At 38.0% G+C, this 27,620-nt stretch overlaps 1 protein-coding gene and 1 long non-coding RNA gene across 2 annotated transcripts in view; one reads left to right on the top strand and one right to left on the bottom strand.

Moving 5' to 3' along the window:
- Positions 1 to 18,960, bottom strand: part of LOC138708172 (uncharacterized) — a 144,660-nt gene extending 125,700 nt beyond the window's left edge. The window contains exon 1 of the long non-coding RNA XR_011334616.1: positions 18,925 to 18,960. This is a non-coding gene — a long non-coding RNA (uncharacterized lncRNA). The remainder of the gene's footprint in view (positions 1 to 18,924) is intronic.
- LOC138708170 (proton myo-inositol cotransporter-like) overlaps positions 1 to 27,620 on the top strand; it is a 397,474-nt gene that overhangs the window by 25,238 nt on the left and 344,616 nt on the right. The window lies entirely within an intron of this gene.

Raw genomic sequence — 27,620 nt, 5'->3', positions numbered from 1 at the left:
CATCATATCCCACCTCCCTCAAATCCATTTCAATATTATCTTCCCATCTGCGTCTCGGCCTTCCTAAAGGTCTTTTTCCCTCCGGCCTCCCAACTAACACTTTACATGCATTTCTGGATTCACCCATACGTGCTACATGCCCTGCCCATCTCAAACGTCTGGATTTAATGTTCCTCATTATGTCAGGTGAAGAATACAATGCCTGTAGTTCTGTGTTGTGTAACTTTCTCCATTCTCCTGTAATTACATCCCACTTAGCCCCAAATATTTTCCTATGCACCTTATTCTCAAAGTGAGAGTCCAAGTTTCACAACCATAAAGAACAACCGGTAATATAACTATTTTATAAATTCTAACTTTCAGATTGTTTGAAAGCAGACTGGATGATAAAAGCTTCTCAACCGAATAATAACAGGCACTTCGTGAAAACAGTACTCGCACACAAAATGTGCTGTCACGTTGATTTAGTAACAAACTAAATATTTATTTAAAGCCACCTTATGGACAACAGAAGATTCTCACAAGTAAAACGCACCTAGATTCTAGGTACTTTCAGTTTGATAATATATTTTTTGTTCCAAGTTCTTAAAAAACGCAACGATGTCGCCTGGAATATAGTAATATCTATCTTTCAAAACTGTGTGATACTTAAATCTTATCAGTTCTCTTTGCAATTTGACTGGAGCCTGCTCAACATTTACAGAAAAGGGCGTCATAAAAATCTCCAAGTTCCTACACGCGCCGACAGATTGTTTGTGGAGAGACACTAATTGACTCAAATAACGTCACCAGGAAAGGACACAATATTATCTCTGAAGTTGAAATCATGCACTCCTTAACAAACATTCCATCCGTAAAAGGCCGCCTACTTTTGGCGATATTTAGGGCAACAATATAGCTTGCAAGGCCAGCTCTTTCGGAACTTGGCTCAATGTGCTCCGAAAGAAAGGGAAAAATGAATTTTAATGACATTGTCACTATACAAAAAATACATACATCGTTAAACGGACAGAAAGTCCTTTAACAGTTTATTCCCATACATTGTTGACAACTGTTCAAAATAAACTTACTATAACCTGACCATTAATTGAATTATATTGCTCTTAGAGTACTTAATTAGTTGAAATGATATTTACCTCGTCGTAAGAAGACTGCATTCCGACCTTTAGTTTCCTTATTCATCCTTCCTCTCTTCGCCGATAATATGAGCGTGGGTAACAGAATGTTTAACTCCAAAGTGGCGCTTAATGTTGTACGTTTTTGTCCGTACATTGATATGGCATATTAAACATTGAACACAGTTGTCAGATTAGACAACATACAGGGATATCATTTTATTTTTACTAACATTTTTAATATTAACTTGCCTATACCTCTGGATCAACGCCGTTTGCTACCCCCTTCCACAATTGGAGTTCGATGATACTGGCGTAATATACAAACAAATCACTTTACTAGGTATAGGAGGGAAGAAAAGTAGTTCATCCATTTACGTAAACTATGAAATATTGAGCTTTTGAGTTTGATCATTTTCATTATTTTTTTGTTTAATCAAAATACAGTACAGTATTAACAATGAGTGTTTTTACTCACGAACTGAGCTGTCCATGTGAACGTATTCTTTATGCAGTGTATATTATACTGTCTACAGCACATTAGCGTACACTATAGAGAATGAAGTTATTATGAAAAATAATCATAAACTGGATATTTAAACACATTTTTTTTAAATGGTGGCCGTTCATTTCGATACAGGCTTAAGATTTAATAAGCATATTATAGACTATTGTACCTAATCCCAATTACCAGTTTCGTTCTTCGTACTAGTAAATCATGTTGAAATAATTCTGTACATACTCTATCTAAGAGTACCTACGTACTGTAAATTCAATCTTCACTTCTGCCCGATCCGAAAAGGTAAAATTACTTAGACATACTATCTACTGTCCGTCCTAGTAGTTATGTCGTAGGGTCATAGAAATGGGAGGAAATCACGTGAAGTTAATTACTTAACGAGGCCCTTTTATTTAAGTTATTTTAAACAGTTGTATATATTACGTAGACGTCCAATTCCTAACAGAAATTAATGTTCTCAGAAAAGAGCTAAGACAGCCCAGCCACTAGCTGGCGAATAAAAGCTGGTGGGGGAAACCGGGATACGACGTAGGCAAACGGAAGACAGTACCTGTGCGAAAATGATTCGATATTGAAAGCTCTTTCGTCACTGGAAAACGAGAACATATTTGTGGAACGTACTGTTTACTATGACCAAAAGGCTACTATGACTGTATATGCGGTCTTGGATCTGTGTGGAGGACGGTTGAACTTCATTAGTAGAAGGGGTGGGAGTGAAGTACATAAAAAAACTCAGGTAGAATAAAAATTGAAGTAAAAATAGAATGATGACACTGTACAAGCCCTTCCGAGAGGGGTTAAATCCTGATCCTACTGTCGATGCACTGCTTTTCATTCTTATTCAAAACAGTTAAGCACAAACGATAGTACACCATATGGACGAATGAATGAATAAATGACAGATGGAACGCATAATCCAGCAATGCCTGCAGAATATCATCGAACAGACGAGAAGAGTTGATGATCGCATGCATTCGTACACCACCACAGCCTCAGCGACAGAGAGGAGTGGGGGTCCGCCCAGGGCAGACACAGGGCAGCGTCCGGGCGCCCTAGCCCTCAAACGCTGTTTTGGAATGGTCTGATCTAAGGCATCACGCCTGGACTCGCGTTTTCGGAATGTGCGCTGTTCGGATCCTCATGGAAAGGAATTTTGTCTTGAAATTTCGGCCGGTGCCAAAGTAAGGGACCGATACCCATGCAACATCGTGATGCAACGTTTCTCAATTTTTTTTGAAGTGGGGACCACTTTTTTAAGTTAGAACAGTTCCGCGGACCACCTTACTCTTGTTCCCTCCGAAAGCAAATTTATCATTTTTGTAGCATATTTTAATATCAGTTTATTTATATTTTAAAGTAGAATTAATTAATTACAATGCGTTTGTAATTATATTTTTTTTGTAGCCAATCACAAGTAACTTATAACAAATTCTGTGCAGTGTTGATTCCTCCCTTGCCTATTAGCAGTTATTTGTTTGAAATCCTTCTTATGTGGTACACGCTAGTAGTTGTCCATGACTCTGTTAAATAGTGCCCATTATAAATAATGGAAAGCTGCCTTCGACCCGGATTTTTTATAAGAAAGTAACATGATGATACGCTTCATTTAGGCAATGTTAATAGTTCGGAAGCTGTGTGAAGAAATATATTAATTATAGTGTAATTAAAGAAATATCTAATCCTAGTGGTAGCTATTAAAAGAAAAAAAAACTTTCGTAAATATGACAAGAGTTATTTGGAACTTGGATTTACTTGGTGTGGCAATGAGAGTGAGTGCGTTGTTTGTTACGAAGTGATTTCAAACTAGTGTATGAAACCCGCGAAATTGAAACGGCACTTAGAGACGAAACACGCAAGTGTACAAAGTAAACCTGTCTGATTTTAAAATAGGCGGAATCTAAAATTTCTTATCGTCATCTGGAAAAACAAATAAAAAAAATTAATACAGAAACATGACCGATTTTCAACAAGTAAAGATGCAATTTGGCACGTTCTATTATTGGTGTACGACGTAGAGTACGTGCCCATTTCAATGTAAAGAATGGGTGTCGTTACCTTGGTCCTCTTGTTATGAATTCGGGTGGTTCCTGGCTGGGTTACAGGCTCGGTGCCAGATATGCAGGAAAAGATGGCGAGAAACGCCACGTTCATAGTGCTTTAAATCCCTCTTTTGTTGCTGAGAGTAGAATGGGAAGTGGGTAGGGTAAGAAATTTCATAAAATATTAGTACTGGGAGAAAAAGTGAAAGGCGATTGCCGTGTGCCATTTCCTAACTCTGACAAGGGAAGGGTTTCGGCTCGAACAGGAATTTTTGGTTAAAAATTTGTACAGACGCTTACCTCACAATGGTGATGAAGACCGTAAAAGCATTCATTTGTGTAACTCTCCGTTTGGTTGGTATTGGCCAATACACTTCTTTAAAAGTGTACATGAGGATTCTCTATAAAATGCATGAAACAGCATGGATCAGAGCAATAAGCACAACACGCAAAAGCAACACCTGAACAATCTTCTGAACCACACTCCAGTGCTGAAAAATCAAATGCTACCTGAATTACATTTTTGAAGTCCGAGACTTGTTCAGGATTCACGTAACCAGCTGACTGCCAGGAATACTGAAGCATAGGGCGATACACTAGAACAGACAACTGGTTATGAATAACAGAGTGAATTTTCATTATAAACACTCGATTTCCCAAGTTAAGTTCTGGATTCTCAGCAACAGTCCTTATGTAATCTATTATCCTTCGAGCATATATTTTGTATTGTCTAAGGAAATAGATATTCAGAGGCTGGATATATTTAGTTTTTTTTTAGGTGGAATGATCATACATTCCATGTCCTAGCCTTGGAATGATTCATTTATTAAGGTTGCGTCCTTGTGCGCATTCAATGACTCACACAACAGTATATACTTTTGATTAGCTGCATTATTTTCAGATAGAACGTTGGAGAAAAATGTTCTTAAATGGGCTTTAGACATTTTACCACTCGCACTAGCTTCTAGGCTAGGCTAGGCTTACGGGTAAGGTGTCCCATCCCCTTAACTTGTGCAGTGCTCTCCCCACCCCTCAACTTGTACAGTGCTCTAACAGACAAACCACACATTACACAAACGAATGCTTTTGGGAGCTTTACAGAGATGTAAAGATGTGTCTGTATACAAATTTTGGATACGAAATTCCTGTTCGAGCCGAAACCTTTCCCTTGTGAGATTTTCTACTATAGTGTGATACGCAATTCGTTTGAATTTTATTTTTTCTTCTGTCTTTTTTGAAGGACCACAAGGGCAGAACTTGAGGACCACAGGTGGTAGTGTGAGAAACGCTGGTGATACATTTGGGAGCTATGATACATAGCGAAATTCGGTTTCCAAACCCAGCTATAACGGCTAATCACACGACATCTCCGTTCTGGTTGGATGATCGTTCACTTCTGCTGAGGCTTGTGGATGTGAGACCAGCTGCCGGCTGGTCTGCCCTGGCTCTCAATGTGCTGTCGCGCCGCGGATTTTAAAAAATAGGTTCATTGGGTTTCGTGTCAGATTGTTTGGACAACAATAGAGTGGGCGAGCTCTGATTGTCTTGGCCCTTGATGCTAGAATCTGTAAACATTTCCGAGACAATAAATCAGTATACAAGATTAATAATCCTAAATTATTCTTTGCAACGCAGTGACCGTGGAAACAAAGTTTATCACTTGCGCTGCTCACTGAGCTGGAAAGCCTCACCATAAACTACTACGATAAAGCTATGAAGGCTGACGCATGACGTATGTGAAACAGATAATGAGGCAGCGAGAACATATAATCATTGTATTCCATAGTCAGCCGACTGTGCTTGCTTGCACATGTCCTCTTTGCACGTGATCCTGGAAGTAAAAATGATCTGGTATCTACAGTATTTGCAGTCGATTGACTTGAATGAACTGACCCTCTTCAACCTCGCAAATATAAACAGAAATAACTGCACACTCTGGATAGTTAATTACCGAGTGACTAGATATAGCATTTCGGAGTATTTCTTGCTCCATTCTGCCAAAGAAAACAATACAAATGTGCTTTCGCTCACTATCAGAGATTCATGTTTCTGTTACGTAACTCTTGTCTGTAGGGACAGTAGAGATGTCGCCATGTAATTTGTCCGCGACGCAGAAACCAGTTTCTGGTCAGTGACTCCTACCTTCAGAACACGTGACGGGATTCTTCCCCTTTCTACATTCTTGTCCCCGATACTGCTCCTAGCCACAGTGTTGCCAACACATAAATTGTATCCCCGCAGTATAACACCTGGAAATCCGTCAGAATCCGTCAAGATAAAATATTAGACCAAATAAATAAATAAATAAATAAATAAATAAATAAATAAATGGATGAATGAATAAATGAATAAATAAATAAATAAATTTTAACACAACTTAATTGCCAATCCTGCTTAAAATAATAGTCAACATCTAACTTGATTACGAGGAAATTTGAAAAAGGGGATTCTTAAACATAGTACGGAACAGGCAGGACTGTTCAAATAAAAAGTATTTATTTTATTGGGTTATTTTACGACGCTGTATCAACATCCAGGTTATTTAGCGTCTGAATGATATGAAGGTGATAATGCCGGTGAAATGAGTCCGGGGTCCAGCACCGAAAGTTACCCAGCATTTGCTTGTATTGGGTTGAGGGAAAACCCCGGAAAAACCTCAACCAGGTAATTTGCCCCGACCGGGATTCGAACCCGGGCCACCTGGTTTCGCGGCCAAACGCGCTGACCGTTACTCCACAGGTGTGGGAAAAAATTATATATACAGGGTGTTTAAAAAATACGGGGCATAATTTCAGGAATGTATTTCCCACATGTAGACAATCAAAATAGTTCATTGCAACATGTGTCCGGAAATCCATGTATGGTGGGTCCCTATCACCACGGCATGGCGCGTCCTCAGGTTGCGGATAGAGGAGACGGCCTCCAGATATGGAGGGTAGCTGCGAATATATTGAATAAGCAGTCGTGGACAGCCGATAAGGGGTGGTCCTCCAGCTTGGGGGTTGGGCGAAGGGCTAACAACCCATCACCGTAAAAAACAGCTTGTTACGAATTCCTACAGTAAGCCTCGGAATAGGACTGATTCTCTGGCACGACCACAGCAAAGGAATAAGGTTTTGAGATTTGGCACTTGGAACGTAACTAGTCTTTATAGAACAGGAGGGGTAACATTAGTAGCAAAAGAACTAGCTAGATATAGAATAGACTTCGTAGGAGTACAAGAGGTTAGGTTAGATGGGAATGGCATATCACAAATAGGAGATTACTTGTTGTATTATGGGGAAGGAAACAATAATCACCAATTAGGAACAGGATTCTTTGTACATAAAAGAATAAAATCAGCAGTAAAAAAGGTCGAATTTATCAGTGACAGGTTATCATATTTAGTACTTAAGGGTAGATGGTGCGACATCATAGTTATAAATGCTCACGCCCCTACAGAAGAGAAAGACGACTATATAAAGGATAGCTTCTATGAGGAATTGGAACATACTTTTGATCAGTTCCCTAGATATCATATGAAAATTTTATTGGGGGATTTCAACGCTAAAGTAGGACGGGAGGATATTTTTAGACCAACTATTGGAATAGAGAGCCTACACGCAATTAGTAGTGACAATGGAGTTAGATTAGTCAACTTTGCCACATCGAAAAATTTAATTGTCAAAAGTACAACATTCCCCCATAAGGATATACATAAATATACTTGGACTTCTCCAGATGGATTGACACACAACCAAATAGATCACATCTTGATAGATAAACGGAGACATACTAGTATAGTAGATATTCGAACTTTCAGGGGTGCAGACTGTAATTCTGACCATTATTTGGTGATTGGAGAATTAAGAGAAAGATTATCAGTAACCAAGCGAGTAGAGCAACAAGTTAATATTACTAAATTCAATATTTTGAAATTAAAGGACGAGGAAGCTAAGCAAAATTATCAGGTCGAAATTTCGAATAGGTTTGCCACTTTAGAAAGTTCCGACGAAGTTGAGAAAGAATTAGATGTTAATAGCGTGTGGGAAAATATCAGAGATAGTATCAAAATTGCAGCTGAGCAGAGCATAGGTTATTATGAAACTAAGAAAAAGAAACCGTGGTTTGATGAAGATTGTTGCATGGTAGTAGAAAGAAGGAAACAGGCAAAATTGAAATTCTTACAGGATCCAGTTGAGGAGAAGAGAGATAATTATTTCAATGAAAGACGGGAAGCAAGTCGTACACTTAGGAATAAAAAGAGAGGTTACTTGAAGGAAAAACTGAATGAGGTAGAAACAAATAGTAAGAATAAAAACATTCGAGATTTATATAAGGGTATAAAGGAATTTAAGAACGGATATCAGCCAAGGGTAAACGTGATCAAGGATGAGAATGGTGACTTGCTTGCAGACTCTCCATCAATCCTAAACAGATGGAAAAACTATTTTGCGCAACTACTAAATGTACATAGGCCAAATAGAAATGATCGGGACGAAATTGAAATACAAACTGCTGAGCAATTTATACCCGAACCCACGCTTTCAGAAGTCGAAATTGCGATAGAAAATCTGAAAAAGTACAAGTCTCCAGGTATCGATCAAATTCCAGCAGAATTAATACAAGAGGGTGGGAGTGCATTATATAGCGAAATTTATAAACTTGTACTTGCTATTTGGGAAAAGGAAATTGTACCAGAACAATGGAAGGAGTCCATAATTGTACCTATTTTTAAAAAGGGGGACAAAACCAACTGTGGTAACTTTCGAGGAATATCACTTTTGTTGACGTCGTACAAAATTTTGTCCAATATTCTTTTGAGGAGATTAACTCCGTACGTAGATGAAATTATTGGGGATCATCAGTGCGGTTTTCGGCGTAATAGATCGACTATTGATCAGATTTTTTGTATTCGGCAGATAATGGAGAAAAAATGGGAGTATAAGGGTACAGTACATCAGTTATTCATAGATTTCAAAAAGGCTTATGACTCGGTTAAGAGGGAAGTATTATATGATATTCTTATTGAATTTGGTATTCCCAAGAAACTAGTTCGATTAATTAAAATGTGTCTCAGTGAAACATACAGCAGAGTCCGTATAGGTCAGTTTCTATCTGATGCTTTTCCAATTCACTGCGGGCTAAAGCAGGGAGATGCACTATCACCTTTACTTTTTAACTTCGCTTTAGAATATGCCATTAGGAAAGTTCAGGATAACAGGCAGGGTTTGGAATTGAACGGGCTACATCAGCTTCTTGTCTATGCAGATGACGTGAATATGTTAGGAGAAAATACACAAACGGTTAGGGAAAACACGGAAATTTTACTTGAAGCAAGTAAAGCGATCGGTTTGGAAGTAAATCCCGAAAAGACAAAGTATATGATTATGTCTCGTGACGGGAATATTGTACGAAATGGAAATATAAATATTGGAGATTTATCCTTCGAAGAGGTGGAAAAATTCAAATATCTTGGAGCAACAGTAACAAATATAAATGACACTCGGGAGGAAATTAAACGCAGAATAAATATGGGAAATGCGTGTTATTATTCGGTTGAGAAGCTCTTATCTTCCAGTCTGCTGTCCAAAAATCTGAAAGTTAGAATTTATAAAACAGTTATATTACCGGTTCTTCTATATGGCTGTGAAACTTGGACTCTCACTCTGAGAGAGGAACATAGGTTAAGGGTGTTTGAGAATAAGGTGCTTAGGAAAATATTTGGGGCTAAGCGGGATGAAGTTACAGGAGAATGGAGAAAGTTACACAACACACAACTGCACGCATTGTATTCTTCACCTGACATAATTAGGAACTTGAAATCCAGACGTTTGAGATGGGCAGGGCATGTAGCACGTATGGGCGAATCCAGAAATGCATATAGAGTGTTAGTTGGGAGACCGGAGGGAAAAAGACCTTTAGGGAGGCCGAGACGTAGATGGGAGGATAATATTAAAATGGATTTGAGGGAGGTGGGGTATGATGACAGAGACTGGCTTAATCTTGCACAGGATAGGGACCGATGGCGGGCTTATGTGAGGGCGGCAATGAACCTTCGGGTTCCTTAAAAGCCATTTGTAAGTAAGTAAGTAAGTAATGTGTCCGGAAATGCTTTATTTCCGAGTTATGGCCTTCACAACATTGAAATTCACCGGAACGTTTTTCTTTCCGCAGGTCGTTGCCTTCAAAGGAGATATTAAGAGGGCACTCTGACAGTTCATTCTGAGGCGAAGGTTACATTCAGTGTTGTGTAGGCGTTAGACTGTGCGACATGTATTCAAATCAAGAGCTGGCAGAGATACACTTCATGTACGGTAAGGCGGACGGCAATGCTGCGCTGGCTCGTCGTTTGTACCAGGAGAGGTACCCACAGCGACAATGTCCAGATCGGAAGACATTTGTACGTCTCCATTACCGTCTGTGCGAGTATGGAAAATTTAACTCGATGGATAGGTAGAGGTGGCCCAATTGCTTGGCCTCCACGCTCACCTGATCTGAACCCTCTCGATTTCTACTTGTGGGGCCTTTTAAAATCAATGGTTTATTCGCCTCCGGTGCCTGATTTGGAATCCCTTCGGAATCGAATTGTGGCATGTTCTGAGGACATACGCAATACTCCTGGAGTTTGGGATCGTGTTCGCAAGTCAATGAGACACGATGTGAGGTCTGTATTCAAGCAGGAGGTGGACATTTTGAACATCTTCTGTAATGACAACGACCTGCGGAAAGAAAAACGTTCCGGTGAATTTCAATGTTGTGAAGGCCATAACTCGGAAATGAAGCATTTCCGGACACATGTTATAATGAACTATTTTGATTGTCTACATGTGGGAAATACATACCTGAAATTATGCCCCGTATTTTTGAAACAACCTGTATAACAAATTTTAACACAACTTACCAATCCTGTTTAAAGTAATAATTCGTCAACATCTAACTTAATTACGATGAAATTTGAAAAAGGGGATTTTTAAACATAGTACGGAACAGGCAGGACTGTTCAAATAAAAAGTAATATCTCCCAACAATTAAACAATTAAAAATGACAGCAGCTAAAAATGTCAAAAGACGATGTAAATCGTAATTTCCGCCAGAAAATCCGTCACCCGTCAAAGCCATTCTTTTCCCGTCCGCTACGTTGAAAATCCGTCAGATTTGACGACTGAAAATCTCTTGAAGAATGAATCGATTATTCCGGAAACAGGATCTAGTAATGTATTTCTTTTTTTCTCAAGTATAAGAATCAGAATTTGAATAGAGGTGATGCTAGGACAATACTTAAGTTTCAACCTATCGCTTCATTGCAAGGTCTCTCGGACAATGGCGGCAAGTTATATGGGCCCGTTTCGCCCGAACCCACCAATTATTATTATTATTATTATTATTATTATTATTATTATTATTATTATTATACCATATTCATGACATCATCTCTTACTTGTGATACGTGATGGATTTATTATTGAAATCAGTAAATAAGTTTTTCAAAATAAGTAGGGATGCATTGTTGGTGTGCACTTTATTCGTCTTTCCAACCGCTAGTCACGTACCGCATAAGGATATTGCTGAAAAGTTGGATTTAGAATATGTTTGTGATAAATTTATAGGAAGTACAGTCAGGACAAGCACATTTGCAACACATCATGGTACATAATATTGAGTCCACTTACTTACTTATGGCTTTTAAGGAACCCAGAGGTTCATTGCCGCCCTCACATAAACCCGCCATCGGTCCTTAACCTGTGCAAGATTAATTCAGTCTCCATCATCATATCCCACCTCAAATCAATTTTAATATCCTCCCATCTACGTCTCGGCCTCCCCAAAGGTCTTTTACCCTCCGGCCTCCCAACTAACTCTGTATATGCATTTCTGGATTCGCCCATACGTACTACATGCCCTGCCCTTCCCTGTCTGGATTTAATGTTCCCAATTATGTCAGGTGAAGGATACAATGCGTGTAGCTCTGCGTTGTGTAACTTTCTCCATTCTCCTGTAACTTCATCCCTCTTAGCCCCAAATATTTTCCTAAGAACCTTATTCTCAAACACCCTCAACCTCTGTTCCTCTCTCAAAGTGAGAGTACAAGTTCCACAGTCATACAGAACAACCGGTAATATAACTGTTTTATAAATTCTAACTTTCAGATTTTTTGACAGCAGACTGGATGATAAAAGCTTCTCAACCGAATAATAACAGGCATTTCCCATATTCATTCTGCGTTTAATTTCCTCCAGAGTGTCATTTATATTTGTTAATGTTGCTCCAAGATACTTGAATTTTTCCACCTATTCGAAGGATAAATCTCCAACTTTTATAGTTCCATTTCGTACAATATTCTGATCACGAGACATAATCATATACTTAGTCTTTTCGGAATTTACTTCCAACCCTATCGCTTTACTTGCTTCAAGTAGAATTTCCGAGTTTTCCCTAATCGTTTGTGGATTTTCTCCTAACATATTCACGTCATCCGCATAGACAAGAAGATGATGTAACCCGTTCAATTCCAAACCCTCTGTGTTATCCTGAACTTTCCTAATGGCATATTCTAGACCGAAGTTAAAAAGTAGAGGTGACGGTGCATCTCCTTGCTTTAGCCCGCAGTGAATTGGAAAAGCATCGGATAGAATCTGGCCTATACGGACTATGCTGTAAGTTTCACTAAGACAGATTTTAATTAATCGAACTAGTTTCTTGGGAATACCAAATTCAATAAGAATATTATTAGGTAGAATTGATGAGTTTTTATTTTTGTGAACTTATAAATCAAGTGTTTGAACCCACCTATTATTTTTCAAAAGGTGGCGGCACTGCTCTCGGGATGCTGGAAAGAAAGCTGTACCAGCTCCATGCCGGTTGGCCATTTGTCTCACGCCGGAGAGAACTTATTAAGTGAGCTCATGTCTATATCATCCCTCAGGTTGCGCACATATTGTAGTTAGGTTTTTACCGATATTTTCCCAACTGTAAGTCAAATGTCAGGTAATCATGACGAATCGGCTTATGCTCTCCGAATGCATTTTCACTATTATCAGTTTCATCGACGCTAAAAAGCTAGTGGTCCTAGTGTCCTTAAGAAACAAATGAATTTATCTTCAAATGTCGCTAAGAGAGACAGAAAAAAATCATTTAATATACACGCAATGATACAGTATATAACTTTCGTTTTCTTCTTTCCGTGTAAAGTGCTTTCTTCACAATTCCAAATTAAAATATTTAGTTTATTTTATAGACTGTAGATTTAATAGTTACATAATTATTATTAATTCTGTACAAATTTAAATAAAACGTTTACATTTGTAGGCCTATTGTAATCGCTGCTAATGCTGTTCCTATTTATGAAATCGTTACTGGAAATTGATATGAATGCTAAAATATAGTAGTTTATAATGAGGTTCCGTACAGAGAATCCTTCCTTCTTAATACAGCACTTTACTTTAGAGATTCACTCAGGCACAACAAAAGTTTTCACCAACTTACTCTCAACTGTAATCTCCTTAACAATACAGGGGCAAAAGGCCGCTCCTTCTCCATCGCCAGCAGTCGCCTAATATTCTACGAAAAGTAGAAGTAATCCCTGTATAACGTGTAAATATCAACTTGTCTTAGGAAAACTTTCCTCGGCCGATATTAAATCGCTTGTTTTAGTTTCCAGTTTCCTTCGTCCTACATAATAAAATTAATCAGAAATTCTTCTCACGATTCATGAAGTTGAACGCTATTGTTTTTCAAATTGAAGACACACAAAAAATTACATTCCATGTAGTGGGCCTTCTTAATTTTCAGATAAATTTACTCTTCAATTCTGAACATGAACAAAATCCAATCAGTGATTTAAAATAAATTACTATATTACAAGAGGGAGGAAGCGCATTATCTAGCAAAATTTATAAGCTTGTAACTTATATCTGGGAAAAGGAAATTGTACCAGAACAATGGAAGGAGTCCATAATTTTACTGGGTGTTCATGTCAAAGTGTGTCATGACGTCACTGTTGTGAGTCAGCGATTTGAAGCGAGTTTCAGCTTTTATGTCAGAGAAGTTGCCTATTATTTAAGGCGTTCAATCTGAACTTGAGAACGTGTACGGTATAACTTGAACGTCGCAGCAACAGATGGCGTTCTGTACGGTCTGTGTGCTACCATAACCTCTTTCGAACTGTGTTTTGCGCCGGCAAATCGTACGCAGGGTATTTGTTATCATCGGTAACGGCAACATTCCACAACACAAATCAAATGGTCCGTGTCCATGTTGACCGTCGAAGTTAATATCAACAAATACGTAAGTAATCGTCTTAACCCTCTCCCCATAAAGAAAAAAGTCACCACAGTACGTGTTTCCAAACAGTTCACATTCCTGCCACTACCGGAAATACCGTACGTATCGGTAAGTACTCTTCAGAATGAACGCCGTACTTGCCAGGCAACTTCTCTGGCACATAGGTAATACGCCCTTACGGAAGTGTAGGAAGATTGAATTCTCTAGGCTCATCGGCTAGCCACATGACGGCATACAGCGAGCCATGACACACTTTGAACTGAACACGCAGTATTGTACCTCCCTTTAAAAAGTGGGGAAAAGACTAACTGTAGTAACTTTCGAGGAATATCATTTTTGTTGAGGACGTACAAACTTTTGTCCAATATTCTTTTGGCAAGATTAACTCCGTATGTACATGAAATTATTGCGTATCATCAAAGTGGTTTTAGGCGTAATAGATAGACCAGGCATGCCAAAACCCTGCACATTGTGCTGTAGTCTCTGTGTGATGTGCACTTTCTATTCCCCTACTTGGAAGGAGTGAATCGCCTTGGAGGGGAACGCGACAGGGCTATACAGACCTGCAACAGCAGCATATCAGCTTTTCTTTCAGTAACGCAGTTTCGGTAAGGGTGCTGATTTGGCTGTGTCTGTGAATGAGTTATGATAAATAAAGTGAGGAGTTCACAGATAACGAAGAAGAGAAATTACGAATCATATAACATAATTGCTATAATGTATTCCTCAGCCAAAAATAATTATTTTAAAATGAAAGGCTTTCAGTCAGAAGGGAATTGGGTGGGATCGCGAAAAGCAAGCTATTCCGTTTCCCTTTCTTTTTAAAACTATAGGTCCCGTACTGTCCTATCAGACTGCGTATACGATTTCATCATAAAATAATCGTTATCTTCTAATGCATATATTACTTTCAAAGTCTTCTTTTGTAAGTGGGGGAATATTAGAAATTATTAGCTGTAATTTACGGGTACAAATATTCTAAGTTAATTTGTACAAAATTAATGGCATTCGTCTGCTTAAACTGTGCAATTCATAAATGAATTCAGATGTACAGAGTATCTCAGACATGATGTAACTTCAAGAATGAATTCTTTATATGTAGGCAATAGAAAATAATTTGTCAACATAGGGCCGACAATGCTTGGTTTCCGAGTACTTTAAAAGAAACTCACGAAACAGGTGTACAGGACTTTTTAATAGCATGCGTGATTTCTTGGACGACATGCCACTGATCATTTGTCGACAAGCAGACTTTACGTACGATTGCGCTCTCGCACATTTTAGTCACCGTGCCAGCAATTACCTGAATCAAATGTACTGGGTGAACAGTATAGAGCAGAATTCGCGCGGCCTTGAGTCCTCCACCTCCGCGTGCATAGCCGGCCGGCTAAGAGCCGTGAAACCTGTTCTGCTCTATACTGTTCAATCAGTGTCTTGGTCTGTGGATGGGTAGGGGTGGACTAGTTGCCTGGCCTTCACGCTCACCTGATTTAAATCTAACAGGTTTCTTCTTGTGCAGCAATTTAAAACCTTTGTTGCATTCGACTCAGATGGCTAATATGGATACTGTCCGCAATCGAATTGTGTCGTGTGAGACAATACAAAATACGCGGTGTCGTTAGAGATCGACTTGAGGCCTGTATTCTGGCAGAAGGTGGAGATTTTGAACATTTATTGTAAGGTGATGTGAGTAGTTAATTGTCATAAATAACCTTCGAAACTCGGAAACCAAGCAATTCTGGCCATATGTTGATATAAATTATTTTTATTGTCTACAAATGAACTCATTCCTGAAGTTGCCATGCATGTTTAAACATATTATATTTTTGGGGCGGGGTGTTAGGAAAATGACTTTTCTGTTTAGACTAATGCAGGGAGTGAAATGTTATCTACTTGGGATGCATAATAAATTATATACACTGTATACTGTTTTTAATGATATTGTAAGGAAACACATATTGTAAACAGGAATATTATTGGAAATATGGCTAATAGAAAGGAATTTTGAAACACAAGAAATAGTACATTATGCACTGAGCCTATAATGATAGTAATTAAGACTCGAGTATGTTTGTTTATAAAACGAGCGCAAGCGAGTTTCATAATTTTCATACGAGCGTCTTAATTACCATTATAGGCTAGTTCCATACGACTTTTTATGCTCGACCATATTTCTAACTTGAAAATATTCAGAAGTATTCATTTTAGTCGTATCTGACTGAAGATCAGAAGTGACCTTGTGCATAGCTCGTAAATTGTGAGATGTGCGCAGACGCGAAAGTATTTATTTTTTCCGAGGAACAATAATGTCATTGACCTTGATGTAATCTAAAGAATAACATGAACTAATTTTGATATAACCTGGAAATTGATTTAGAATTGAAAAACGAGACGACAAATTGAATTTATTTGAATATTATTTACAATTAACGCTAATTATTATAGTAACAGAACATGAACTTCTGCGACAGTATTGGATTTCCAGCCTCCCTGACGTTTCCCTCGTCTTTCGATTGCATATCCGAGAATAATAATGGAAAACCTGAACTTTAACGAATAGGTGTACTTTAATGACATTCATTAAAGGACTGCTACCAGGTGTATAATTACTACATTTCGGCATGGTCGAGCATAAAAATATTTATGTTCGACCATGCCGAAATGTAGTAATTATACACCTGGTAGCAGTCCTTTAATGCATGTTATTAAAGTACACCTACTCATTAAAGTACAGGTGTTCAACCAATGACAAGTCAGCTTTGTATCGTTATAAAACCTCAGCCAATGACAAGTCAGCTTTGTACCGTTATAAAACCTCAACCAATGACAAGTCAGCTTTGTGCCGTTATAAAACCGCAAGTATCGATTATTCTCGGATATGCAATCGAAAGAGAATTAGCGAAAAGTCACGGAGGCTGGAAATCCAATACTGTCGCAGAAGGTTATGTTCTGTTACTATAATAATTAGCGTTAATTGTAAATAATATTCAAATAAATTCAATTTGTTATCTCGTTTTTCAATGTCTAATTTAATTTCAATGTTATATCAAAGTTAATATTTAGTTTACTCTGTAGGTTCTTATAGGCTATCAAGATCAATGTGGACATCTGCTCCTCGGAAAAAATCAATACTTTCGCGTCTGCGCACATCTCATAATTTACGAGGTATTGCTCAAGGTCAGTTAGATACAAATAAAATGAATAATTTCAAGTTAGAAATATGGTCGAGCATAAAACTCGTATGAAACTCGCCTATAATTGTAATTAAGAAGCTCATATGAAAATTATGAAACTCGCTTGCGCTCTTTTCATAAACATCCATACTCGCTTCTTAATTACTATCATTATAGGCTCATTGCATAATGTACTATTATAAAACAACTGTCATTTTTGACGAGATTTAATTTGTTTTCTATGGTTATATAATTTCATCAAGATTTTTCCAGTCGTCCATATGACGGCATTCCAAAACTAATTTAGTGATAATTAAAATATTTGGAAGTTGATTTTTTGATTTTAATGAACCTTCTTGTCCATAAGCTTCTCAGAATTTAAAAATGTGTTTGCTCGTGCCCATAACGCATAGCGCATCCTCCAAATCGCGAAGAATAAAACATCGATGGATGACGTGTATTGCCGTGAAAAGAGAGGACACCACTCAGTGTTTATTATTCTCGAACCAAACGTCGAAAACAAGTGATAACGAATGACATGAGCACAATACATAATACACGTTCCTTGTGTGCTGTTGTGTCTGAGGAATTGAGTTGTGTTGAACACTCAACACGTTCGGTAAATAAAAAACGCGATTGAATTGTACTGCTGCTTTATTATTATTACTTAGAATTATCTCTTTCAATACGTAATAAAATGCAATAGGAAGATGAGCAATTAAATTACGAAGATAATTGAATAATATATTATAATCTCTAATGTAATATAACTTATCTTATCTCTGTTTATGTCAAAGCGACGTAATTAATTTTATACTTTCATTAACATTTACACCGTGTTGTTTTCAAATTTAGTGACCTCTGCCGATAGCCTATTATTCATCCTCTGGACTTCCTGCTGCGACATTCGGAAAACCGAAAGTATCAAAACAAAATTAGATATGCCGTTTCAATTTTATTGCTTTATTTTACACTCTTCATTAGTATTCATGGCGCATGAGGGAATGAGACACAATTATAACAGAAGTCCGCGTAGAATTAAGTGGAGCATGAAACATACATAAACAACTTCTCTCGGTGCCAAAATCACGCTCCGTATTTATGAAATGTGAAGTGTTTATTTATTAGAGATCAATTATATTGAAAGGAAGACATTTAAAACATGTACCACGTAATACATTAATGATTTACTTTCTTAATGTAGAAAGTGCATATTTCCAAATTTCGACATAAGTTGCCGTTATGGACATAGTTGTGCTTCACAAAAATTGCTAGAAAACTTAAGAGTATTTCTTGCAAGATTACGTGTATGGGAACTATTGTAATGTAATGTAATGTTATGTTTGTAAGACTGTATGTATCTCCTGTCTCAGTTTTTTACTCAATAACGTTATTTGTCGAGTTTGTTAATACTTAAAATTGACTTGTTTTTTTCGGAGGGTACACAAAATATGAGAATTTGTACACGAAAAATTACTCTATAACTTGAATTCCAACGATAGTGTCACAAAATAACAATCTATCTGGTGTACGTGAGAGCTGTTTTGATCTTTCATTTAATCTTTTTTGTGTAAAGCTACATTGCATATATCATATTTGGTTCCACGATTCCAGCCATTATTACTCTACAAAAGAATGAAAAATGAAGCCTTCCTTGAATGTTAAGATTTCTCCGGTCATGTGCTTACATCAATCTTCGTATGGGAAATGAAAATAGCACTGACTATTTCTGGAAGGTGTAATTGTACGAAAGACACTGCATCTACATCCAGATAAGTTTTATTGTTGTGTCAATGACTAATGAAAATAATTACCTTTTAATGCTGGCAGGAAGGAAAGATTCTATTGTCTTGAGGTGTTGACAGTTCCCCTCTCGTAATAGCACTGTCGTCTTGGTACAGTATTAATCTCGTCTTGGCAATGTCAACTTAGTTCCCATAGTGCAAGGCACAACAGAAGACCTTGGGCGTGTCCGATACGGCACTGTTCATTCTTTAACGCTAGCTGAATCTGAATCGATGGGATGTTGGAGGGAGAGAATTTAAAAGTACATGAAATCTTGTCCTTGCAAAAGATTTCAGGGCACTGGATAGCAAATAATATGAGCTTTGAGCCAGTTGTTCTTTTGTCAGAGGGTAAAGCAGAGCTCCTAACAAGGTATGAAAGCAGTGGAGCATGCCGCCTCAAAGAAGTTGTCCGCGATATTTTCCAACAATAGATGGACAGTAAAGTTCTCTCTAATATTCAAAATTTGACGCATTTGTATTTGTATTGACAGGATTTTTGGATGTTTCTTTTTACAATGTTTACCTATGTTGCAACATTTTCAAGCTGAGTTTCGTCCTGAAGTTGTGGGAGAATCCTTTGCAATCCCAACGAAGTAAAAATTATATATTAAAAAAAAGATGCTAAGAAGTATTTTCAGGTAAATTGCCGATATTTCTCGGTGCTTATTTTAAGACACCGGTCCTAAATACCGCAATGGGGGTAGAGTCCAAAAGGTGGGAAAGCTTGTTGCGATGTCTGCTGCATTAATCGTCTAATATTCGTTTGATGGCACTAACTGAAGGTAATGTGATGTTGAGATGAGTATTACATGAACGCGAGGCTGGCAGACGTTCATTTAATTCACAGCGAAGCAGTTTACAACGTACGCGTAGGTGAACGGATTTTCCATCAGGCATCATTCTAATGGGGCACATTTGTTTCTGTGGATAAATTTTTGCAGGAGAGTGAATTAATTTTTCAAAAAAAGAGCTTCATGGTGCTGGCATAGAAGTTCACAAGTATCTACTACTATATATTTCCATCTCAAAACAGTCATCTTAACGCGTCTGGCCATGAAACCAGGTGGCCCGTGTTCGAATCCCGGTTAGGGCACCTTATGTGGTTGAGGTTTCCCCGGGGTTTTCCCTCAACCCAATACGAGCAAATGCTGGGTAACTATCGGTGCTGGATACCGGACTCATTTCACCGGCATTATCACCTTCACTTCATTCAGACGCTAAACAACCTGAGATGTTGATACAGCGTCGTAAAGTAACCCACTAAAAGCAATAATCTTAAAATTCCGTATGTACCATTTTGACCCCGTTATGTTCAGACATTTCAGAGTTAAGAGATGCACATGAGGAATTTCAAGAAGTTTGATGAACTGTTTGTAATAGTGTATAGGACTCCGCCAAGCAAACAGCTTTGTAGTACGAAATCATATCTGCCAGATTTAAAATGTGACGCTTTGTAACCTATTAATTATATTCAAACGAATGCGAACTCTGTAATGATTGCTCAGCATTGAGACCTAGATACAGGCCTACGCTTATTCTTTCAAGAGGGAACTGATTTCTAAGTAGGCCTACTGTGCACATAACTTGTTCGAATGGTTTCAGAAGATTTTCCGCATACATAGTGAATTTTGTCCATTACGTTTCTCGTTTCTTTCAAATCTTTATCGCAACATCGATGTGGTGTATTCTCATTAAACATCACATCTGGCACCAGTAATTGATTCAAATGTCCCCCACCATATCATCGTGCCTGAACTCGCATGTCGTCGTGGGGAAGGAATAATTGCCTCGTTAAATTTCGGCCAGTACAGGGACTGGTGCCCACCCAATATCCTGATGAATTTGGAAAGACATGATAGGTAGCGAAATTCAGTTACGGAAACCAACTTGGCTGGGGGATCATCGTGCTGGAATTGGTTCCCAAATCTGTGAGTCGGTTCCCAGTTCGTCCCAGAGCTACACCCGAGTTAGTTCCAGGTTGATTTCATCTGTGTACTGCAATTGGTTCCCGCGTTAGACCAAGGCAGAAAACATTTCCTTCCCATTTTATACAGACTTAGGACCATCAACTACTGTCTACGGTAGTAGATAGGTTAAAAATGTTTTGTGCTTGGCGGACACGCTGCGTCGAATAACTTCATAATTTCATTTCTTTACTGGTAAAAATTTGTAACAAACGTGTCCTATACTTTCACTGTCACTACTCTGCTAATCACTGAAACTTATGATCGGCATTTATATTTTAATGTAGATGAAGCCACGAGTCATGATCGATTATTATAGGTGGCGTTATAGGCAATAACTAGCCTACCTCATCCCCGTTGTTGATATTTGAACACTGCCACTACTGTGCTTTTTTTTAGTAGGTTATTTTACGACACTTTATCAACAGCTTAGGTTATTTAGCGTCTGAATGAGATGCAGGTGATAATGCCGGTGAAATGAGTCCGGGATCCAGCACCGAAAGTTACTCAGCAACTACTGTGCTACATGATCGATTAACATCCCCGTCCCACACAATCTTGAGACCTACTCGCGTTATTGATATCATTCAATCTTTTTCCTCGGAGGTAGCCTACTCATTTGAACATGGGGAACCTACTCACGTTGTTGCTATAATGTTTGGTAACCAACTGAAGAACAGCGATCGTGCTAACCGCACTGTACCTCCGATCTGGTTGGACGATCGTTAGGCTAAGGCATGTATTTGGGCAGTAATTGTTCCACTTAAAAAAACGAGCTAAAACATCGGTTCCAGGATTGCAAAACTCGATTTTAAAGTTATTTAGGAAATGAAAGAACTCATTGGAACAGTGCTCGAGCCCGCTTCCTTCCGCATGACAGGCAGACAGCTGAGCCGACTGAGCTGTTGAATCGAGGTGAAAGGTCACGCTTCTGACTGCTCACGAAAGTTATCGTGTGAATCGCGCTATGGAACGGCTGCTAAAACTTGGCCCATTTCAAGATTCGGCCCATTACTTTTTTCTGGTAGTGTACGTAATGACAAAGTAAAATTACATCGTTTTTAAACTCCTCTCTTTTTAATTCGTTAACATAGAATATATTTACATACTGGGTGTTCATTTCAAAGTGTGTCATGACGTCACTGCTGTTGAGTCAGCGATTTGAAGCGAGTTTCAGCTTATATATCAGAGAAGTTGCCTATTATTCAAGGCGTTCAATCTGAACTTGAGAACGTGTACGGTATAACTTGAACGTCGTAGCAACAGATGGCGGTCTGTACGGTCTGTGTGCTACCATAACCTCTTTCGAACTGTGTTTTGCGCGGGCAAGTCGTACGCAGGGTATTTGTTATCAACGGTTGCGTACGGCAATATTCCACAATACAAATCAAATGCTCCGTGTCCATGTTGACCGTCGAAGTTAATGTCAACAAATACGTAAGTAATCGTCTTAACCCTCTTCCCATATCCCGATAGTAAGAAAAAAACTCACCTCAGTACATGTTTCCAAACACGTCACATTCCTGCCACTACCGGCGTTACCGCACATATCTGTACGTACTCTTCGGAATGAACGCCGTACTTGCCAGGCAACTTCTCTGGCACATAGGTAATACGCCTTTGCGGAAATGAAGGAAGATTGAATTCTCTAGGCTCATCGGCTAGCCACATGACGGCATACAGCGAGCCATGACACTTTTAATTGAACGCGCAGTATTATGACCCCTTCCTGTGGTTTGATATCCTGTTGCCAGAAGCGCGCAAATGGCCATGAAATATTGCGACTTTTATCTTTAACGGTTGCAAGAGAATAATCCTCCTGACACACGTTTGTTGAGTGACGATTAAGGATTCGATAAATTCTCGTAGCTGATAAAGCTGTTGTCAAATTTCCTGACTTTCCAACTTTCTTCTTCTGCACTGTTTCCTGAAAGTGACATCCACACAGCAATGGGACGTGTTTTCACCCCCTTGTAATCTCGGACTAAATCAGTTAATGGATTTTCAATCTGCTACAGTCATAGACTTCTAACCCGGCCAACCTCAGTTACGACAGACAGAAAGTGTAGTCTTTTCATTCTCTCCGTGTCACATCAAAAGAGATATACGTTTGAGGTTGAGGCAAACGACCACAAATTTCTCTTGCATTTAAATCGTGAAATACAGTTTAAATTCTTGATTACTTTTCATTCGGAAGGTAATGGAGCTGAAATGGGCAGTTTTTCAAATAAATATTTTCTTTCAGAATAATCCTGTAGAAAATTGTTCGTCGTGTGCAGGGATATCATTTTATTTTTACTAACATTTCTAATATTAACCTGGCTTTATAATGTCTTGAAATCAACGGCTGAGAACCGGAAACACCGTTTGCTACCCTCTTCCACGACTGGAGTTCGATGATACTGGCGTAATATACAAACAAACCACTTTACTAGGTATAGAAGGGAAGAAAAGTAGTTCATCCATTTACATAAACTAGGAAATATCACGCTTTTGAGTTTGATAATTTTCATTAGGTTTTTGTTTAATCAAAATACAGTACAGTATTAACAATGAGTGTTTCTACTTACGAACTGAGTTGTCCATGCGGACGTATTCATTATGCATTGTATATTATACTATCTACAGCAGATTGGCGTACGCTATAGAGAATGAAGTTAAATTGAAAAAAATCATAATATGGATATTTAAACACATTTTTGAAAATGGTGGCCGTTCATTTCGATACAGACTTCAGTTCTAATGTGCATATTATCGCACTATAGACTATTGTACCTAATTCCAATTACCAGTTTCGTCCTTCGTATCAGTAACTCATGTTGAAATAATTCTGTACCTACTCTATAAAAGACTACCTTACGTACTGTAAATTCAATCTTCAATTCTGCCCGATTCGAAAAGATAAAATTACTCAGACATGCTATCTACTCTCCGTTCATGTGGTTATGTTGCAGGGTTGTAGAAAGGGGGGAAATCACGTGACAGTTAATTATTTAACGAGGCCCTTTTATTTAAGTTATTTTAAACAGTTGTATAATATTACGTAGACGTCCAATTTCTAACAGAAATTAATGTTCTCAGAAAAGAGCTAGACATCACAGCCACTAGCATTTACAGAGAGGCGAATAAAAGCAGGTGGGGGAAACCGGGATGTGACGTAGGCAAATGGAAAATGATGCAATATTGAAAGCTCTTTCGTCACTGGAAAATGCGAACATATTTTTGGAACGTACTATTTACTATGACCGTAAGGCTACTATGACTGTATATGCGGTCTTGGATCTGCGTGGAGGACGGTTGAACTTCATTAGTAGAAGGGGTGGGAGTGAAGCACATTCAAAAACTCAGGTAGAATAAAAACTGAAGTAAAAATAAAATGATGCCCCTATACATATAACCATTGGCGTACCGTTGGACTTAACCAATGCAAGGAATGACACTAAATTCTAGAATACAGGTAAGCAAACTCATCCAGCGATAGTGACCGTGCTGTGTCGATTCTCGAACCAAATTAGAGGAGAAACAAGTGAAGACAAGTGAAGATGGCTATGCAGTGTCTTCCGAATAAATATCTCTGGACAAAAGACTTCAGCTAGGTTAGTACATGTTACAAAATATCAAGTTGAAGTGAGTAGTGTGCTTGAACAGCAAACAAAGACTAGTATTTTCCCTAGACGAAAAAATTGTAATTTCCTTTACACTAAAGGAAAAAAATCAGCGAATGAAAGAAATACACTTCTCTGATTCCTCGCAACGTTACGATACGGTTTTTAGTTTATCTGTTCTCTGGAATACACATGCAATTGTAAAAACTTGTGTTTGTGAAATTGCTTGACTTAGGATTTATGTAGAGTTCAAAGAAGGCGTGGGCCGAAAGAAGCGTTAAAGTAATGTGTTGCAATCTACATACCAGACATGAAACCTATAGCTTCGGAAACCTGTCTTCCTTGACTGGAATAGAACTCGTGATACATTGCTCCAGCAAACAAGGAGGGTGACAGACTGAGCTAAATGTAGACCTGAAAAAAAGCGATAGGTCAAAGCAGGCCCGCTTCTTAAGTGCCCACATCGGTTTATATATACACAAAGGTGAGTAGACCTGTAAATCCCATACAGGATAGATAGCACGCTGAACTTGAGACAGATTATCATCGAATTATCGGATTGGAAGGATTATAAGGTGACGGGTCAGTGAACGTATTGGAGAACTGAGGTGAAAGTGAGGAGGTTTGCAAACTCGCTGACATTATAAAGTCCGCGGTTTAAAAAAACACAGTTCATGGAATCTTAAATAGTTTCAATACAGTAGTATTGACCGTTATGTGTAGACGACTTTCTGATGCGGCGTAAAGCCGCCCGCAGTCGTGGGTTCGATTCATGCACAGTGTACTTCTGTGTAACTGCTATCGGAGAAAAACAATAAGCGTAAGGTATATATACAGGGACATCATTTTATTTTTACTAACATTTCTAATATTAACCTGGCTATACCTTTGGATCAACGATTAAGAATCGGAAACACCGTTTGCTACCCCCTTCCACGACTGCAGTTCGATGATACTGGCATAATATACAAACAAATTACTTTACTAAGTACAGGAGGGAAGAAAAGTAGTTCATCCATTTACGTAAACTAGGAAATATCGCGATTTTGAGTTTGATAATTTTCATTAGGATTTTGTTTAATCAAAATACAGTACAGTATTAACAATGAGTGTTTTTACTCACGAACTGAGCTTTCCATGCGGACGTATTCATTATGCAGTGTATATTATACTGTCTGCAGCATATTAGCGTACAATATAGAGAATGAAGTTAAATTGAAAAATAATCATAATATGGATATTTAAACGCATTTTTGAAAATGGTGGCCGTTCATTTCGATACAGGCTTCAGTTCTAATGTCCATATTATCGCACTAGAGACTATTGTACGTAATTCCAATTACCAGGTTCGTACTTCGTATCAGTAACTCATTTTTAATTTTATTGGGTTATTTTACGACGCTGTATCAACATTTGGATTATTTAGCGTCTGAATGGTATGAAGGTGATAATGCCGGTGAAATGAGTCCGGGGTCCAGCACCGAAAGTTACCCAGCATTTGCTCGTAATAACTCATGTTGAAATAATTCTGTACCTACTCTATAAAAGAGACCTTACGTACTGTAAATTCAATCTTCACTTGTGCCCGATCCGAAAAGATAAAATTACTCAGACATGCTATTTACTGTCCGTCCAAGTGGTTACGTCGCAGCGTCGTAGAAAGGGAGGAAATCACGTGACAGTTAATTACTTAACGAGGCCCTTTCATTTAAGTTATTTTAAACAATTGTATGGGTATAATATTACGTAGACGTCCAATTCCTAACAGAAATTAATGTTCTCAGAAAAGAGCTAAGACAGCCCAGCCACTAGCATTTACAGAGAGGCGAATAGAAGCAGGTGGGGGAAACCGGGATGCGACGTAGGCAAATGGAAAATGATGCAATATTGAAAGCTCTTTCGTCACTGGAAAACGCGAACATATTTTTGGAACGTACTGTTTACTATAACCGTAAGGCTACTATGACTGTATATGCGGTCTTGGATCTGTGTGGAAGACGGTTGAACTTCATCAGTAGAAGGGGTGGGAGTGAAGTACATTAAAAAACTCAGCTACAATAAAAATTAAAGTAAAAATAAAATGATGTACCTGTATGTTTAAGCTCGTATCTCTTTAGTTACACTCTCAGATCCAAAGTTCCCTGTCTCAAAATATTCTGTAGGGCATTCTCTTTTTCCTTTTTAAATTTTATACGTTTTTACTGAATCACTCTGTATAAGTGAATATAATGTAGGTAGAAGACTGTACCATTTCTACAATTGGAAACCACTCGTACGGAATTTGAACCGAAGAAAGCTTGACTTCCTGGTAAGGTTGAAAATACGCCTCTGCCGTTGCACATATTACTGCTATCTGTTTTGTATTGACCGTAGAACAATATTTCATTTCACAATAAGTGACTATAAGTGTAGTAAAATTAATAGTTTTTCAAATAAGGCAGCAAATAACTTTCTTCTCCAATTCAGAATGCGGCGGAGTACAATGTAACAATAATAATAATAATAATAATAATAATAATAATAATAATAATGACTTTATTTAACCTAGCAGAGTTTAGGCCGTAAGGCCTTCTCGTACACTCAACCAGGATTAAAATTTGCTTACATAGTTGAACATACAACTGGATCGGAATTAAGTAATTACATACTGATACAATTTAGGTACATAATGAGATAAAAAAGGTAGTTACATAAAAATTTACCTCACAATAAAAATAAACATAGTGGAATACATATTAATGTTGTTAGAATCAAATACGAATCGCATAAAAACAGAAGCCGATAATTCAATAAAAAAAAATGTACACAGTAAAAATAAAAATAAACACATTAGTATACATATTAGTGTTAGATTACAATTAAGTAGGATTTACATAATTAAACCAGAAATCGACAATTGAATAAAATGTACACAAAAATAGATTAATAAAAAAACAACACAATAGGATACATATTGGCGTTAACCCTTTCTAACCCAAATTAAATTTACAAGCAATCCATGTTGAAACAAATAGCTGTATTAGGATCAATTCAGTGACCACGTTACGGGAGTGGCAACATTTGAAACAAAACTATATTGATGAAAATATATTGAAATAGAAGTTATCCAGGAAAATTTACCTTCATATGTAACACACAAGTATATAAATGCTAT

Source organism: Periplaneta americana, chromosome 10 (assembly GCF_040183065.1).
Source record: "Periplaneta americana isolate PAMFEO1 chromosome 10, P.americana_PAMFEO1_priV1, whole genome shotgun sequence".
NCBI classification, from domain to species: Eukaryota; Metazoa; Arthropoda; class Insecta; order Blattodea; family Blattidae; genus Periplaneta; species Periplaneta americana.
This window is presented reverse-complemented; position numbering and strand designations above follow the sequence as displayed.